Source organism: Stegostoma tigrinum, unplaced genomic scaffold (genome assembly GCF_030684315.1).
Source record: "Stegostoma tigrinum isolate sSteTig4 unplaced genomic scaffold, sSteTig4.hap1 scaffold_420, whole genome shotgun sequence".
Classification (NCBI taxonomy): domain Eukaryota; kingdom Metazoa; phylum Chordata; class Chondrichthyes; order Orectolobiformes; family Stegostomatidae; genus Stegostoma; species Stegostoma tigrinum.
In genome coordinates, this window is record NW_026728348.1 from 10001 (window position 1) to 17072 (window position 7072).

The window sequence follows — 7072 nt, forward strand, 5'->3', positions numbered from 1 at the left end:
TTGCCTCATTCCATCAAAATTGGTCTTCCTCCAGTTTAGATTAGAACTTTTTACTTTAAGATTCTGTCTATCCTTTTGCATCACTGTTTTAAAACTCATAGAATGATGGCCGATGAGCACTTCAGACCAGTGGCCAATCTGATGCCTCAATCACTCAACCCTGCCTTATTCCCAAGAGTTGGTCAAGTTTTGCTCCTGTATTGGTGCATCCGCGTACTGGAAAAGAAAAACATTATTCTGTTGCAGGAAATAATCCTTCATTATAGGTCAGAAGTGGGAATGTGTGCAATCATTGGCATAATGCTCAGTACTATTTTCAGCTCCTCTGATACTGAAGTAGTCTATGGCCCAATTGTCCCCTGACAGTTCCCTTCCAAACCCCACTCATTCCCTGGAGCGGAGATATATCTCCATTCCTTCTGTGTAGCTGGGTCAAAATCTTGGAATTGGCGCTGTCTTTCGAGAATGCGGTCAAATAGTTTCCCAGGACATTCTTCACCCACCAGCTTGATCTTTGTAAACGATCACCTCAAATTTCGTGTGGAGGGAGTGTTTCTCTTGTTGAGAATTGCCTACATTCCCTCTTCAAAGCTGTGTTTACTCAACCTTCAAAACTTCCTGGCAGTTCATCTCCAGCTGAATTACTTTAATAACTGGACTTGCACATATGTAAACAAAACTCTGAGACAGGAGCTAGTTCTTGTAAATTATGACGGTCTTGACTCAGTACCCTGCTCCGTTTTCAATGCAACATGTGGAAGCCCCTCTCTTGGAAGGAATGGAAACCAGCCTTCCGATGAATGTGTTGTGGTTATCTGACTCATGAAGCTAGTTCACAGCCAGAAACTAGTGACGCTAGTCATGGTACCTTACACCACAAATATTTTTTTTTAAAAGTTAACTAGCAACCATACTCCTTAAACCATATAAGATCATTATTGCACGCAAGCCTACATTGATGCTGTGCCAAAGCTATCAAAGATTAAAGACCCCATACCGACAGTAAACACCTCGTGATATACAGAATCCCATGCAGCGAGTGCAATCAACATTATGTTGGGCAAACGGGGTGGAATCTGACAACCAGGATACATGAACACCAGCTGGCAGTAAAAACACCGTGATCAATTTTCACTCAGAGATAGCTGGAGTCGGCGATAACAAAGTGTGGAGCTGGATGAACACAGCAGGCCAAGCAGCATCTCAGGAGCACAAAAGCTGACGTTTCAGGCCTGGACCCTCCATCAGAGAGGGGGAAGAGGAAGGGAGCTGGGGAATGAAGAGAGGAGGGGGTGGGGCTGGGGAAAGTGGGTGGGATGGTGATAGGTAAGTGCAAGTAGGCAGTGGTGGGGATTGGTCAGTGAGGTGGATCGGTGGGAGAGAAGATGGGCAGGTTGCGTCAAGCCAAGGAGGTGGGGGATGAGAGGGAGGGTTGGTGTTGGTATGAGGCCCGGGGAGGGGAGATTTTGAAACTGGTAAAGTCCACATCGAGACCATTGGGCTGTAGACTTCCAAGGTGGAATATGAGGTGCTGCTCCTCCAGTTTCTGGGTGGCTTCACTGTGACTTTCTCCCCCGAACCTTTGATCACATTCACCCCCAAGCGTTATATCTAGTCGCCTCTTGAATACATTCAATGTCTTGGCATTAACTACTTCCTGTGGTAATGAATTCCACAGGATCACCACTGTCTGGGTGAAGAAATGTTTCCTCATCTCCATCCTAAACGGCCTACCCTGAATCCTCATACAACAACACTCAAGAAGCTCAACACCATCCAGGACAGAGCAGTCCCTGCTCGATTGGCCCCCACATCCACAAACATCCCACTCCCTTACCCCACCAACACTCAGTCGCAGCAGTGTGTACCATCTACAAGATGCTCTGCAAAAACTCACCAGGACATAGGACATAGTTGGCTATGGACCAAGTACAGAAAAATGTAGAATTCATAGAATCCCTACAGTGTGGAAAAAGGCTGCTCAAGCCATCATGTCCACAACAACCATTTGGAGAACATCGCAACCCCCCCGCCCCCCCCAGCTTTACCATGGCTAACCCACCGAACTTACATACCCCTGGGCACAATGGGACAATTTAGCACGGCCAATCCACCCTAACCTGCACACCTTTGGGAGGAAACTGGAGTACCCGAAAGAAAGCCACGCAGACACGGGGAGAATATCCAAACTCCCTACAGACAGTCGCCCGAGGGTGGGATCGAACTCGGGTCCCTGGTGCTGTGAAACAGCAGTGCTAACCCCTGAGTGGCTGTGCTATTTGGTGTTTGTCGGTTGACATTGACATGATGGGCTGAAGGGCCTGTTTCTACACTGTATGATGGGAGGGAAGGAGCTCAAGACTACCCCCACACCAAGATCAAAGTCTGGTTGTACAATGCCCACCAGAAACTAGGGGAGATGAGACCACTAGGACATGGGAGAATGCTGAGTTTGGAAAAGCATTCGCATTGCTCACAGCTGGTGTTTTTTTTTTGACCCAATTAAACCTAGCATCAGCTGTTGCTTCCCAATAAAAGATCAGAAAATTGAACAATGGTTGAGTGTAATATTGGGTGACTGTGATCACAAATCCCCTAAAATGAACATTTAGATATTAGACTTTTTGTAATGCATATTCAAGTACAGGTGTATCAGCAAAAAGTGTACATTGTCGTCATATGTGTGCCACATTAGGTTCCTGGTGTTGCAAAGCTGGGTAGAGCACTTGTGGTTTGGGAGGTTGGGTGTTGGAATTTGGTGCTTGCAAAATGCTAGGGCGGGGGGAAGCGAAGCATTACATGGTCCCTTTAATGAAAGTGATGTGCATTTTCTGTGCTCAGAGATTTAAAATGGATGCCTGTGAGCAGCAGCTTGAATGTTTGCGAGTGCACAGAGCGCCAAAAGTGAAAAACTTGTATCGATAGGTCATACGGTTAGCACGACAAGCAGCAGTTTTTAAGAAGACAACAGGCTTTTGAATTTAGCCAATCAATTTGAACCAGGTACTTAGATACCAAGAACCAATTAAATTTATATCTGATGGCTTTGACAACATAGGACCAATCCTATTGTAGGAAATCAATATGTTATCAAGGGTAAAAAAAGAAGGGACCAGTGGACAAAGAAAACAGAGCTAACTGCCATCCACCAGAACTAATAGACCTCAGGTCTCAAAAGAGACTCTCTGGCTCTCGCAGCCTCCTCTAAGTTTTAGAGAAAGCACCATCTAAATAACAACAGTACCTGTGGCACAACGAGTTAATGTTCATGACAAGAATCGACAGAGAAGGCGTGGAACATTCTGGAAGACTTAACCTGGCTGGGGGGGCTAATTTTGAGATACTAAATTCTACTTTTATTAAATATTAGTGGGAATTATATTTATTGGAACAGCATACCATTAGAATCTTGCTGTATTCGCGAATAGTTATTAGTTAGAAGGGGTCTGTTCCTTTTGTTAACAATTTAGTTAATTTGTTCATTATTGAATAATTTTAGTTAGTTAAACTAGTTAAATTTAGTTAAATAGCATTAGTTAAATAAATTACATGTTGATTTTTAAAGTGAGTGTCAGGGATTTAGTTTATTTAACCAGTAGAATGTGCTGAAAGGCAAGTTACACCGCTTTTCACTCTCCTTTTACAGACTATAGTGTGAGGGGCCTCCTCTTTGGGTGTTTCATTCTTAGTTCTTGGGGTGGGGGGGAGGTTCAACATCTGCTATATAACATTAGAAATAAAAAAGCTTAGGTACAAAGCAGTAAGAGAAGTGAGAGGTTAAAAATTAAGTGTTACTTTATAGAATAGTAGAAAAATAAACAAATAGTTTATAGATTACACAGAAGTATAGTCTTAAGATTGAAGATAAGTCTGAAGCGATCCTGTGGAGAGCAGCTGTGTATGAGCTGAAAATAAAATATGAAGGCGACTCTCTGCTACAGGTAGGATGTTGTGAAACTTGAAAGGGTTCAGAAAAGATTTACAGGGATGGTTCTGGGGTTGGAGAGTTTAAGCTACGTGGAGAGGCTGGATAGGCTGGGGTTATTTTCCCTGGAGCGTCGGGGGCTGAGGGGTGACCTTACAGAGGTTTATAAAACCATGAGGGGCATGGATAGGATGAATAGACAAGGTCCTTTGCCCCCCAGGGTGGGGGAGTCCAAAACTAGAGGGGCATAGGTTTAAGGTGAGAGGGGAAAGGTTTAAAAGGGACCTGAGGGGTAACTTTTTCCACACAGAGGGTGGTGCGTGTGTGGAATGTGCTGCCAGAGGAAGTGGTGGGGGCTGGTACAGTTACAGCATTTAAAAGGCACCTGGATGAGGACATGGATAGGAAGGTTTAGAGGGATATGGGCCAAATGCTGGGAAATGGGACTACATTAATTTAGGCTATCTGGGTCAGCATGGACAGATTGGGCTGAAGGGTCTGCTTCCGTGCTGTACAGCTGTATGACCTTCAGGAACAATTCGCAAACTCACAAAGGTAAAGTGACAGCATATTGACTGAATTAAGACAGGAAATAGAAGTGTTAATGAGGCATGCCACATAAGTAAGCAGAGACCAGGACAAGCCACTACTTTATGAGCAGAGAATGCAAGATTCAGAGGCAGATGCAAGAGGTGCCATGAGGCAATTAACTCAGTGAAAAGGCTTTGGCATCCCAGAAACCACTTCTCGTGCAGACAAAAATTAAACGAAAATTCCCAGACAACATCGAAGTAATGCAGTGATAAGGATGAGTGACCTTGATAAATTCTCCCTCCCCGGCCGAGCATTCCGTTCGCACATAAGACTCCTTTGTGTGAACGCAGTGCCAACTTCATTCGATAATTGTTTGGATATCAGGAATTCAACCTATCATATTCCAAAAGGACTAGACAGGCCTGGATGCAGCAAGGATGCTCCCAATGGTGCGGAGTCCACAGCTAAGGGGCATAGTTTAAGGTTAAGGGGAAAACTGCTTAGAACTCTTCCTTGACCACACTGCAGGGGTGAAGCAGCCCCCGACACTCCAGGGAAAATAGCCCCAGCCTGTCCAGCCCCTCCCTGTAGCTCAAACCCTCCAACCCTGGCAACATCCCTGTAAATCCTTTCTGAACCCTTTCAAGTTTCACACCATCCTTCCTGGAGCAGGGAGACCGGGATTGAACACAGTATTCCAAAAGTGGCCCTAACCAATGTCCTGTACAGCTCCAACGTGACCCTCCCAACTCCTGTACTCAATGCACTGACCAGTAAAGGCGAGCGTACCAAACACCTTCCTCACCGCCCTGTCTACCTGCGACTCCACTTTGAAGGAACTGGGAACCTGCACCCCGCCCCCCCCCCCCCCAACCCACCAGGGTCTCTCTGTTCGACAATACAATTTGGGTGTGGGCCAAATCCTAACACCTGTTCAGGGGCTCCTTGACCAGCCCAAAATTGTGGGTCACAGTTGCCATAGTATTTACAGACATTGGGGCTGCTCACTAGAGAGAAGCCACTGGTGGGAGTTTAAGCTGAGGGTCACCAGCCCTCAAGCAAGGGGAGAGGTGAGAACGACAGCCCTTGATAGTAACTTCAACCAATGGGGAGTTTTATCTTTTCCTTATTCATTCACGGGATGAGGGCATCACTTTCAGGCAGCATTTACTGCCCATCCCTAATTACCCAGAAGGCAGTTAAGAGCCACCCACATTGCTGTGGGTCTGGAGTCACATGTAGGCCAGACCAGGTGAGGATGGCAGCTTCCTTCCCTAAAGGACATTAGTGAACCAGGTGGGTTTTTCCCGACAATCGACACTGGCCGATGTTACGCCCTCAATCTGAGACGTTCTGTAAAATTCAAATTCCATCAAGAGGGGATTTCAACCCAGGCCCCCAGAACATGAGTTTTTATGATTAATAGTATTAGTGATAACACCTTAGATTCTAGATTTTAGAATGATTTCCAGATTTATTTATTTGTCACATACTAATTATAGGAATACGTAAGTGCAGTGAAAAGTACAGAAAATCAGCAGTCACTGGACCACACTCGGCTACAAAAACCAGAATTAAAACGTTTAACTGAGACAGAAGGTAAACAAGAAAAAAAGGTTCCAGACTCAGAGTCCCAAGTCCCATCTCCACACTGATGCAATCATCACATCTCCAACCCTCCCCGACCCTCTCACCCATCTCCCGGACCCTCTCTCACCCCTCCCCAACCCTCTCTCCCTCCTCCCAAACCATCTCTCCCTCCTCCCAAACCATCTCTCCCTCCTCCCAAACCATCTCTCCCTCCTCCCAAACCATCTCTTCCTCCCAAACCATCTCTCCCTCCTCCCAAACCATCTCTCCCTCCTCCCAAACCATCTCTCCCTCCTCCCAAACCATCTCTTCCTCCCAAACCATCTCTCCCTCCTCCCAAACCATCTCTCCCTCCTCCCGGACCCTCTCTCATTCCCCCTCCCAAACCATCTCTCCCTCCTCCCCGACCCTCCCTCCTCCCAAACCATCTCTCCCTCCTCCCCGACCCTCCCTCCTCCCAAACCATCTCTCCCTCCTCCCCGACCCTCCCTCCTCCCAAACCATCTCTCCCTCCTCCCAAACCATCTCTCCCTCCTCCGCGACCCTCTCTCATCCCCCTCCCAAACGATCTCTCCCTCCTCCCCAACCCACTCTCACCCCCCCGACCCTCTCACCCATCTCCCCAACCCTCTCTCATCCCCCTCCCAAACGATCTCTCCCTCCTCCCCAACCCACTCTCACCCCCCGACCCTCTCACCCATCTCCAAAACCCTCTCTCACACCCCTCCCAACCCACTCTCACCCCCCAACCCTCTCACTCATCTCCAAAACCCTCTCTCACACCCCTCCCAAACCATCTCTCCACTGTCCCAAACCCTCTCTCACTCCCCCTCCCCAACCCACTCTCACCCCCTGACCCTCTCTCCACCTCTCCGTGGCCCTCTCACCCCCTTCCCTGACTCTCTCTCAACCTCTCCCAAACCCTCTCTCATTCCCCCTCCCCAAACCACTCTCACCCCCCGACCTTCTCTTCCCCGCTCCCCGACCCTTTCACCCATCTCCCCGATCCTCTCACACCCCTCC